Here is a 12,756-nt window from a genome sequence, read left to right on the forward strand (position 1 = left end):
TTTATTGCTGTATTCCCATTAAAACAGACGGCAGACTTGCTCGGGTCCACAGGTTTGTTACCATTCTGCCACATTAGACATTCTTCTTTTTTTTTTTTTAACTTTTATTGGTGCATTAGAATCTCATTTGCAGTTGATAGTTACAGTGACATGTGTGCTCACATGTACACTTGTATCTTCCGCTCTCTCCCCCCCCACACACACACATATGGGGGGCAGAGACTGACACGGACATTCTCACACATGTTCAGAATGTCAATGGAAGTGATTCCTTTCAACATTCTTAAGTTAACTTACAATTTCTAGTTTCTGGTAGACTTAGGAACTTCTCCACAAGGAACGTCACAAGGCACAAGAGTTAAAGTGTAAAATGGCATGGGTGAGAAGAACCAGCTGACCTTCACTGGACCAATGATGCTGGGCAGACGCAGGCCTCAGGGTGGGCGTCATTTAAATATAAGCTTCAAAAAATGTATGAATCACTCTCATGAGGCTTTAGAGACCCCAGGAATGACTAAATCATAAACCTGAGAATCCCCACGTTCCAGTATTTGCCTATTTACTCTTAACTTCTATAAATGAATAGGACACTCTGCTACCTCCTGCAGAAAACAACTGTACGCGCGGCCGAGGTGGTGCCTACTGCTGTGGGTGTGGAGACCAGGGTGATGGTGCCAGGCAGCTTCACAACTCCCTGGGAGGCACATTTCCACTGTGAGGGGCTTCGATGAAGAGTGCTAGAATGTCCCACCCAGGCACACACACACTCCTAAACAAACTAGACTTCATTTCCTTAGTTGCTAAGAACAGACTTCAGCCGGGACGACTTCAGAAGATGGCAGAGAACGACATCCCCACAGCCACACAAGTCACAATCAGTTCAGACTTCTTTCCCACACTGCTTCTCTCTGGGAGGTGAGGATTACGGAGTATATTTTCCACTTGAAGGTACACACTGGCATTGTGTAAATGTGACTTTTTAAAATAAAGACATAGATTCCAAGGGCAAAACAATTTCCTAAAAAGCTCATTTCTACTCCTCTAGTTATTATTTTAATATTCTGCCAGCTATTCCACATCCCCTTCAAACTGTATCATATACTTTGCCAAGTTGCCAGACTTTATATATTAAAGATTTGAAAAATGTCCCATAAGTTATTTGTTCAAATTTCTTCATTGTTAACAACTGTTTCTGATTTTTAATTCTACAAATTGCGAGGTTTAAGAGCAGATAATTAACTTGGGGGAAAAAAAAGAACCCAATTAATAAATTCACCTTCACTACACCAGTAGATTTCATTATGAAAGACAGCAAGGGCAAGTTTGTTCATTAAAAAAAGAAGTTTAAGTGAAAGGCTGACAACTTTTAAGTAAATAACATACTAATTTAAACTGATTCCCAAACTGAACATTCATCTCCCGGTTCTTATTTCTTAGCGTTTCCTTCCGTAGTTCTGACTCCATCTTATCTCCTATAGAAAATACTTCAACTCATAAAATCCCAAGCAAATTAACAGAGAAAACAAAACAGTACTTAAGAGCTTTAGAGTTGAAAAATGTAATCTCATATGAGCATCTAAGGACAAAGTTCTGTTTGGTTAAAGAGGAAATTTCGAATCTCAAAACAGATATCAAGCTAATCCTCCAAGATATAATTTCAACATTATAAATAACATTTAGATTTAGATATTCCAACAGAAGGTAGTATACACACTGTATATCATCATAAAATCTTTATTACCTTTTTATTTTCTAGAAAAATGTTTGTCTTAAAAGTATTATCTATCTTTCAAAAGAAAAGGGTTTTCTTTTTCTTTTCTTTTATTTTTTTATTTATTTATTTATTTTTTTTTTTGGTGGAACTGGGGTGGAACCCAGAGGCTTTCTACCTCCGGGCTATACTCCCACACCTATTTTTTATACTTAATTTGGAAACAGGGTCTCACTAAGTTGCTGAGAGCCTCACTAAGTAGCTGGCTTCGAACCTGTGCGATATTCCTGTCTCAGCCTCCCAAGCGCGGGGGATTACAAGCGTGCACCACCACGCCCGGCAAGAAAAAGGTTTTCTAAAAAATCTTAGGACCAGCTAGGCATGGTGGTGCATGCTTGTAATCCAAGTATTTGGGAGACTGAGAAAGAAGAATCTCAGGTTCAAGGCTAGCCTCAGCTACTTAGTGAGGTCCTCTACACCTTAGTGAGACCCTGTTTAAAAATAAGATAAAATTGGGCTGGGGGTGTAACTCCGAGGTAAAATGTCCTTGGGTAGCATCCCCAGCTACACACACACACACACACACACACACACACACACACCTTAGGACAAATATAAATATTTTTTTTTAAAAATCAACTAAATAAGCTAGGTGTAGTGGCGCATGCTTGTAATCCCAGTGATTGGGAGGCTGAGACAGGAGGATCACACAAGTTCAAAGCCAGCTTCAGCTACTTAGTGAGGCTCTCAGCAATTTAGTGAGACCCTGTTTCCAAATAAAGTATAAAATAGGTCTGGTATAGCCCGGAGGTAGAAAAGCCCCTGGGTTCCACCCACAGTACCACGCGCACACACACACACACACACACACACACACACACACACACACACACACACAAAATCAACTAAACAAATAACAAGCTATACTCAAAGTATCTAAGACCATGCAGAAAACAAATTCAATGACTAAGATGTCATTACAACTGGAAATATGTAGCTCCTGTAATCTCTTGTTTTAATTTTGAATACTATGTTAATACAAATGAATGTTAGACAAATTATTTTGTAAAACACTTCATACACACACATGTAATACACATACATATTCCAAGAACAGCTCTGAGCAAATTCCCCTAAGCACTTCTACTTGGGCACCACACCCTTTTCACACACAAATTCACAGGATCCCAAGACCTGGAGCCCTAATGCTGAGAGGCAGCGGCTGCCCAGCTGGCTGAACCAAGAGCACCAAGAAATTCCCATTATAAAGTCCTGAGGTCAGGATCTCTGCAGACACGTGGAGAACTGAGAAGATCGCTGGGGGCGGGGGGTGTTCTTGTAAGTGAACCATTTCTGGTCTAAAGTTCTTGGTCTGCTCCCTTCTTTACAAACAAGAACAATTATTATTTACAAACTAAGAACATTCTGATAACCTTTGTTGCCTGGAACTTTCTCTACCCTACTCTCTGCTCAAGGGACCTGCCCAGTATGTAAGGAGTTTCCTTTGGGCTCTGGCTTCCCAAGGGATTCATCACAGGAGGAAGGAAGAGGGGAGGGAGTATCTATTCCCAGGCCTGCTCCATAGAAGGTGGCATCTGGCTGGCTTTCTCCCTGGTCTTAAGTTCTCTCAAGGTACAAGAGAAAGCTCTCAGTAAACATTTCCTTTTTTGAAGGGTTGTACCACTAGTCCATTTGAGTTTAAGGCCCATAAGAGCTCTCCAGGCACGTAACACTACATTAAACCCTGAAATTCCCCTATCCCTATACTTTATCCACATTCTTTCCAGATTTCCCTGTTAAGTGTGCTTTCTAGTTTCTCTTAGGACCCTGATTGTTATAAGTTGAAAAAATGTTTTAATGAGAAGAGCTATATTCTGTTTATAAGTAGTAAGATAAAATACTTGTACTTTCAATACAAATAGGCAAGATACGGTCAAACAATTACGATTTTCTGCATGGCTATAGAACACACATTGCAAAAAAATAACTAGAGAGATAGATGCAGGCAGACTGCAGACCACAAGACCAGCCATTCCATCTATTCTAGACTGCCATGAATAAGATACACCTCTTGAACACATCAGTTTTCTAATGTAAGCTAAGAGATGATCTCTGAGGACCCATCTAAGTTTGAAAATGTTCTAAATGAAGATGTTCCTCTTGGGATGGAAGGTTAAGTGGATAGTTTTATGTGCAGGGAATACCATAGCAGCTCAGTGGTCTTCATACCCATCTCTGCGGGTTTCCCAGACAGCAAGTCCTCAAAGTCTCCCTACCAGTTACAGCTGCTTGTAAAGAAAGAAGGGGGGGGGCACACTGACATAAATCAAATGATACACATTAAATAAAATGTTATTTTCAGGCTCCCTTTATTTCCCATTCCATACAGAAGCCTCTTTACCACTTCTCTGGATTTCCCTCTCCTCATAGTGATTACCCAAGACCACTGCTGCTTTTCTTTCTTTGCTTAAAATCTCCCTCACTGTCTGCAAATTCCATTCAGCAGAGTATTTCAAGGCCAGAGGAGAGACAGGAAATTCAAGTTAAGTCAATTTTGCTACTTAATAATTCGACTCAAACATTTTGGCTGGGGAAGGATGTTGACCTTAATTCCAATTACCTAAGATGTGCCAATTCTCTGAGCTCTGTTTGTTTTTCAAATATCAATATGCCTTTAACAGATATCAAGTAAACACAAAAGAAGATCCAGGAGCATCTGCTTTCTTACCACTAGGTCTCGTCAGGGACCTTTCTGGCTCTGATCAGGGCTGACTTAATCAATAAATCAATCACACACAGTGACCACCCAAATAGTAAAGGGGCAGAGTTCAAAGATGAGATTGTGAGCGACTCTAAGAAGCAAATGAATAAAAAAATAAAACAAGAAGGTTCATTTTGGCATATAATTTTTGCTGGAGTTGTCAAAGCAAGCCTATAAACTCTCATAATAATGTGAACTCTTCAACATAACTCTAAAATATTTCCAAAGACTCTTCAAAGGGTCTTTCATTTCTTACCAATTTGATATGATCTATTTTAACAAAAGTAGGGCAACGAGTGTTGTGGAGACTTCTGTGTCAAACAATGACTATAAACCATCTCAGCATTTTAATTTTGCTACATAAAGCCTATCAATGTTAGACTACGGAATACCAAAATAAAGGATGATGTATTTTGCTCATTTCCATAATAATGTAAGAAAGCTCCAGCTCCGGAACAGAAGAAAAAGTGACATTATGAAAATGAGTGAAGTCGTGAAGAGCAGGGGCAAAGTCCTGGGTAAGTTAAGTCCCTCTCTGAATAATCTGGAAAACATAATAAGAATTTCTTTTCATTTCTATACTTTTATTGATGTAATTATGCATCATAGTGAGATTTGAAGTGATACATTCATATATGCACACATTACTTGGTGTATTACTCATAATATGTGAACTGCTTTCTTCTTCTGCCTCCCTTTTTCCAGTCCCATGATCCCTCCTCCAATTCCCTTCCACTATTCTACTCTTTCTCTTCTCATTCATCTCAAGTCTTTTAGCTTCCTATTTTCTCTGGAGTTTCCACATGTGAGAAAAAACACATGACCCCTTGACTTTCTGAGGCTGGCTGATCTTATCACAGCAATTTCGGAAGCGTGTAGTAAGGCTATACTCATGGATTCAGGACATCAGGATCATCTGAGAACTTGTTAGAAACACACATTTATGGCCTTATCCCCAATCTTCTGTATAAGAAACTCTGGGGCTGGGACCTAGCCACCTGTACTTTTCTCCCTTTTTTTTTTAAACTTTTGTTGGGATATTACTTATGCACCGATATTACCATGACCTTAAGGCCATAGCTTCAAGTGCTTCGTTAATAATACGCACATCACTTGGGGTATTACCCTCCACATTCCATCACACTCCACCCTCCTACCACCCAGGCAGTGTGAGACTGGTAGTGATACCTTCTTATATGGCCATAACATTTGAACTATTTTCTTCCTCAAGCCTCCCCCCCCTATCTCTCTTCCCCCAGCCCCATCTACTATTCTTCTTCTTCTTCTTCTTTTTTTTTTTTTTTTTGTTGTTGTTTTTGGAGGGATGGTACCAGGGTTTCTGGAAACCCTTCTACCTCCGGGCTACACTCCCAGACCTATTTTATACTTTTTTATTTGGAAACAGGGTCTCTTAACACTGGCTTCGAACCTGCGCGATCCTCCCGTCTGTGCCTCCCAAACCCAGGGATTACAATCCTGCGCCACCACGCCCAGCCCCATCCACTACTCTAATGGTCTCTCTCCTCATTATCTGAATTCCTTTTGTTTCCTCTTTTCTCTGTAGCTTCCTTCCACATATGAAAATTTTTTTAAAAAGCATAAAATCTTAACTTCTGAAACTGGCTGATCTCACTTAGCATAATGTTCTCTAGTTCCATCCACTTTTATGCAAATGACATACTTTCATTCTTCCCTAAGGCTGAGTAAAATTCCCTTGTGTGTATATACCACATTTTCTTTATGCATTCATCGATGGACACCTAGGTTGGTTCCATAATTTGTCTACTGTGACTTGTGCTGCTATAAACTTAGGGGTGCATGTATAACTGTAGTATCCTGCCTTTGAATCTTTTGGAAAGATACCAAGGAGTCCAGGTAATTCTAACACATGCTCAGGTTTAAGGAGGACTACTACTGTAAAGGAAGTCAGGTTTGCTCTAAAGGGGCATCGGTATTTTTCAATGAAACTTAAGATTCTAATTCTTTAAGACATGTACTGAGGATTACTACATACTAGCAGATAACAGACGTGAGTGGTCCTACACGACTTCCCATTGGTCAGGCTAACAACTCACACTGAAGTTAAGTGTTCCGCCTAACCCTCTCAGGTTTAGTAAATGATAGTCCGCTGAGCCATCACTGAACTCCATCTCAAGGAATACTTACCTTGAGATTCCTCAGAATTTCGCCTACCAAAAGGCTGAAAACTGTACAATTAATATAGAAAAGGCTAAGATACTTATACATATATTTCTTATAAACAGGTACTCAAATTAAGTTCTACCTAAAACAAGCTGAAAAACAATGATAAAATAAGAAAAGGTAGTTAAATTTTCAAGTTAATTAACTACGTGGCTTATTCACGCCTTCCCTTCAAGTCTTTGCTCAAATAACAAGGCCTGCCCTGGCCATCAGATCTCTAGTGCTGAAGCCTGCCCCTCTCCCGTCCCCTGAGAACTCCCTATTCTTTTGTCCACAACACAACTATCACTTAATATGGTATAATTTACTTCTTTATTATGTTTATTATCTCTTCCTACCACCAGAAATGTAAGCTTTCTGGAGACACAGAGCTTTGTTTTATTTATGGATGTATCCTGAACACCTAACTACAGTGATTGGGTCAAATAAATCATTCAATGCCTGACACAGTGCCCTCAATAAAAAGTTGTGAAATGAGTGGCTGGGTATTATTTAAGATGCTTTATTATTTTAAAAGGTGTTTTAGTATGAAAGGGCAACCTCTTCTTACCCAACCAGGATAGAAAGTATTAATTTTATCAGCTTTCTTTGCCTGAAGTATCTCAAGATTTAGTTGAAATAAATAGGCTACAATCGAAGTTAATTATTGTTCAATAAGATCAGACATCTATATGTATCTCACTCCATGAACATTCACAGATAGCCTGCCTATGAACAGAATTCTAAGAAACAGTAATTTGGGCTTAGATTGCAAAAAAAAAAAAAAAAAAAAAAAAGGAAAACACAGAATTTCTCTTCCTGAGAATTAACAATCCAGATGACAATATGCAATCCATAAACAAAACGCTAATCAACAGTTTTCTGAAACAACTGCAAATTCATAACAAGTGAGTTTCTATCTTCCAGCAGATGGCTGACCAAAACAGTGCTTTGTTGATGTTGTTAACAAATTTTCCACAATGAATAATCACGTTTAAACGCTTCCTCTCTTGTCTTTGCCTGTGGATGCAGGCGCTGGCACAGTCTACCTAAAGGCACCTACCTGACTGCTCCAGGGCTACAACTGGACCTTTCCTATTCTGATAACCTTCAACTCTTCCCTACTTCAAGTGTTCAAATACTTCCATCTGTAAAGTTCAGCCAAGTTCACAAACTATCTGGCAAAACTACAAAATACAGAAAGACCTGAGACCTTGGCAGGGAAAGGGATGAAGGTTAAAGCTATGTTTGAACGATTCCTTCCTCTCCTCTGCGAGGTTCAAAGTCTGTCTTTAAACTATCAGTTCATTATGGAAGCAATATAGTGCAGTGGTTCCCAAGAACAGATCCTGGAGCCAGAAGGTATAATCCTGCCATGTGCTCCTCTGGTCACCTCAGCCAGTTTCCTCCCTGTAACATGCAGTAAATAACAGTATTTCCCCTACTAGTTCAATGTGAAGACTAAGCAGCAGTATGTCTGGTAAGCATAAGGGCTGATTCTTGGGACTTACCTTTAATTGTCAGGGCCTCTGAATATTATCTCTAAGCTTTACAAACTTGGAAATTACTTTTAACAGTGTTATTTCCACAAAATCCATTATGACTAACGAACTTTAGAGTTGACCAGGAACTAATCACAATCTATAAGCTGTTTTATAAACTGTGAATTAATACAAAAGGGGGGGGGCTCAATATATGGAAAGTTCAGTAAGCTTCCAAAAGTAAAAAGGGTGTCAATGCAAAGGATAGGAAATTAGGAAGTCACTAACATACTCTGAGTAGAAACCTGACACGGTAAAGCTCTACGTCCAGAACATTACTTTTATGGGACAATTTAGACTAGAGTCTAGAAGCAGAGACTAGTAAAAACAAACAAACAAACAAACAAACAAACAAAAACAAACCCACCTGCACAGTATAAAATTGGCAATGATCTAGGAAGGCCACAGAGCATAAGGGTTTAGATTGAGGACAAGATGGAAAGGAAAAGGTAGGGAAGTCATGCTCAGAGTCTGAGAGTGAGGAGGAAGAGGAAGACAGTGGAGGTGGAGAGGGGCTTTCTACTTTCTGGAGGATGGAATAGAAGATTTAACATTTATTAAAAAAAAAAAAAGAAAGAACAACCAACAAAGAAAGATCTCTGTGACCTGCAACGCCTAAAGTATTTCACTGTCTAGCTCTTTAAATAAAAAGTTTGCCAACCCTTATTCTAAAACCCTATCAAAGCAGATTTCAAAATAAGCTGGACAGATAATGAAGAGGCGGGAGGCTACAGGGTGTAAGGTCCATGGTTCCGCTTCCCCTCCCTCTGCTGCTTTAAGAGAGACGTTTTGTTCCCGAGCCTATTTTCTTAATCCTTAATGTGGTTATGTTAGAAAAAGTATTGACACTCAGAAACTAATCCTCCCCAGCACTGCAAACACCAGGCCTAGAGTCAGCCTTGAGCAATTAAGAAAGGGCAGTTCCTAGGAGTTCTCCATCCTTTTGGTCAACATTAAATCTACACATACAGTCTAAGCAACTTGCATTTTTAAAAACGAATTCCTTATATTGTTAATTACATATGAAAGCAATTAATCTGTCATTGATAATTATAGATTGTTAATTACAGGTTAAACTCTTTACCAAAAAATGCTTACGGAAGGGAAATTCATTCTCTCAGTCTCCAAAATCACAGACTGGTACACTGACTTAAAGCACTTCAAATATATCATTCTGTGTTTGTGGACCATATGTGTACAGGTGTATATACGTACACTATACATATGACATTTAACCTGAAGCTTTTCAAGAAGGCTTATCATGGAAGCCACATAACCCCAACAAAAAATGCTGGTTTAATATCTTTTTCTTTTTGCAGTACAAGGGACTGAATCCAGGGCCTTACACATGATAGATAACTGTTCTAAGACTGAGCTATATATATTCCCAGCCCCAGTTTAATTTCTCTAACAAAAAACTTTTCAGGAAAGCAAGTTATGTCAAAGCTCACAATACCTGTGGATAACAACAACCAAGACAGCATACCCACCGCCATATGCACCCCAATAGATGTATGACTACAATGCACCTATAAAAATTAAACAAAAAAGAGTATATAGAGAATCTGGAGTCAGAGAGACCTGTCCTTGAATCCTGGCTCTACACCTACCTTTACTATAAACTTGGGCAACATATAAGTTTATTCATTGGCAAAACATATAAAACTACCATCTAAGTCATATCTGTAGTATTTGGCACAGTATTGGACGCACAGCAAGCAGTCGATACTGTTAATGTTATATATGAAGCTCTATGTTCAGTAAATACAGGCTATGGTTATTATGGAAGAGGAAAGGAGTGGATGAGGGGAGACTGGACAAACGAGCGGTCAGTGTCAGGAACGGCCAATACTAAGGTGTCAGCAGCTCAAGTTCTACCAGCAGGTGAATCTGACAGCTAGAAAAAGACAGTTCAGACTAGTAAGGTCAATCGGTAACAGATGGCAAAGGTCTAGTAAGACTTACTCGTGTACAATGCACCGGTAAAAGTATTTTTTTTAATCATTCTTTCAAGTCAGAACCAGAATAGTTTTGGGGGAGTGATTTCTCTACACAATCGTATCATCCAAGTGACTTGCTAATCACGTTAAGCCTGACAATCCCCACCCCTGCAACTACATTCACTGAACAAGCCTCACACAGTTGCACTGATATGACTATACTCTCAACGCTATTCCACATCATACATCTGATTCTTATTGCAAGGTGAGCTCTTTGTGTGCCACTGGCAAAGCATTACATATAAAGAAAATCCTATTTTCAAAAAAAAGAATTAAAAAATGGGGAAATAATTTTAAAAACACTTTTATTGGGGCTAATATTTTAAATTTTTTTTCAATTCGACTCAGAGCTTAATAGTAAAAGGAAAGCAATTTAAAAGCCCTTTTGATCCATGGGTGCTCCTTCCCATCAAGTCTGGGGAAGCAAATATTTCAAGAAGTTATCAGAATGGATTGACTAGATGTGAGGAACAGATTAGAAGAAAGTTTAAAAAAGGGCAAAGGTGGTAACTTAGAAAGGGTAACTAAACCAAATTTTATTTTCCTCATGAAAAACTGATGTCATCCAAAACTTAGAAAAAAAATCACTTCTCCTACAAGGACATTGGCAATAAAATCTACTGTTTCACATCACTGCCCAGAGACCACAATTATAACAGCAAATTAGTTTTACTCTGACACTGAAAAACAGAGATTCAATAACACTTGCTCGAGAAAATATTTTTGTTCTAAACTGCCTTGAGGCTTCAGCATTTTGAAAGATGGGAAACCCTCCAAGTCTAGAAATAAAGCTTCATGTCATACCTTCCCCTAGGGTTTAGTTTCCTATTTCTGTAGCACTCACAGGGAAAGGATAGTTCGTAGCAGAAAGAGGAGTCTGATTCAATCTCTCTGATTAGAAAAACGTATGCTTAAATTTGTAATAACAAAACCTCCTTGGTTATAGCAATCCACGTTGACTATATTCAGACTGGAAAAAGAAGTTATTTTTATAATTTCTCTACTCAGAAAATCACATTTCAGGAAAAAGTAGTATATTCATTAATTAGCACTATTAATAGTTAAGAGTTATAATACAGAAATATAGGGTACTGATCCAAATCACCCAAGGCTGCCTTCCCTCAAATCCATCGATGAACTACATGGCCTCTTAGCCCTTCAATAACAGTAGTATCCATTATTAATTAGTGCTTTCAATAGAGTGCTGTCTTCAGCTGGATGCGGTGGCACATGTCTATAATCCCAGCTACTCGAAGGCTGGGGCAGAAGGATCTCAAAAAGTTCAAGGTCAGCCTGGGCAACTTGTTAGACCCTGTCTGAAAATAATAAAAGGTAGAAGGGCTGGGATGTAGCGCAGGGGCAGCACACTTGTCCAGCAAGCTCAAGGCCCTGGGTTAAATCCCTAGTACCTGGGGGAGGGACGCCTCCGGGAAGAGGGGAGTAAGTGCTGTTTTCACTGTAGAAGTTCCCCCACTGCTATCAGAAATCCAGCCTCAGAAAAATAGGAAAGAATTCCAATTAAAAGAAGCTGTACTATCTTGCTTTCCTAATGGCATTTCACAATGCTCACCTAATAAATATAAAACATTTTTCTAAAGATCAGGGAAGCCTCGCATGGTGGTACATGCTTGTAATTAATCCCTTGCTTGGGAGGCGGAGATAGGAGGATCACACAGGTTTGAAGCCGGCTGTGCTGGCTTAAAAGACCGTTTCCAAATAAAAAGAAGTATAAAAAATAGGTCTGGAAATGTAACCCGAGGCAGAAGGGTTTCCAGGAACCCCAGTACCACCATAAAAAAAAAAAAAAAAAAAAAAAAAAGATCTGGGAAAACCAGCAAAAATGTTGAATGATGTAACCAAAGACCTGTCGTGTGGAGAGCAGGAAGCTGCGTTTCTCTTTGTGGCTCAGATAAAGTCGAGAGCAGAGCCTCCCTGTGTACAGCACGAAGAGCCAAGGAAAACCGCAAGAGAAGCACGTGGGAAACTTTTCATTTAGGCTCAATTATTAATATTTAATGATTCTGACATTATCAATACTAACATTTTGACATTTTAAAAATTACACTGAGGTAGGCACTGGAGAGTAGAAGGGATACTTTACATAATATTTCTTTTTTTTTTTTTTTGGTGGTACTGGGGTTCCTGGAAGCCCTTCTACCTCCAGGCTACACTCCCAGCCCTATTTTATACTTTTTTATTTTTGGAAACAGGGTCTCTTAAGCCAGCGCGGCTGGCCTCGAACCTGCGCGCTCCTCCTGTCTCTGCCTCCCAAGCGCAGGGATTACAAGCGTGCGCCACCACGCCTGGCTTTTACATAATGTTTCAAGCAGAACAAGCGGCTTCACAGTGCTATCAGGCTAGCAGGTCTGTCTGTTTCCACCTCCTCTAAGCACAAGCTGTCTCATTACTGACTTTTTGCTTGTAAGTAAAAACTAGGTGTGAACAAAGTCTATTTTCAAGCAAATCCAGTCATCCCACAAAATTCAAAAGAACTACAAACCAACCAATAATTATTAAGCACCTACCAGGGCAACAATAAAAGCTTGCCTGTCTTTGCTTGCC

General features: G+C 39.4%; 1 protein-coding gene across 1 annotated transcript in view; it reads right to left on the reverse strand.

Moving 5' to 3' along the window:
• PHLPP1 (PH domain and leucine rich repeat protein phosphatase 1) overlaps positions 1 to 12,756 on the reverse strand; it is a gene marked incomplete at both ends in the record, with an annotated part of 185,278 nt that overhangs the window by 106,682 nt on the left and 65,840 nt on the right. The gene's annotated exons all lie outside the window — the stretch shown is intronic.

The sequence above is a fragment of the Muscardinus avellanarius genome (genome assembly GCF_963383645.1).
Source record: "Muscardinus avellanarius genome assembly, chromosome: 17".
Classification (NCBI taxonomy): Eukaryota; Metazoa; Chordata; class Mammalia; order Rodentia; family Gliridae; genus Muscardinus; species Muscardinus avellanarius.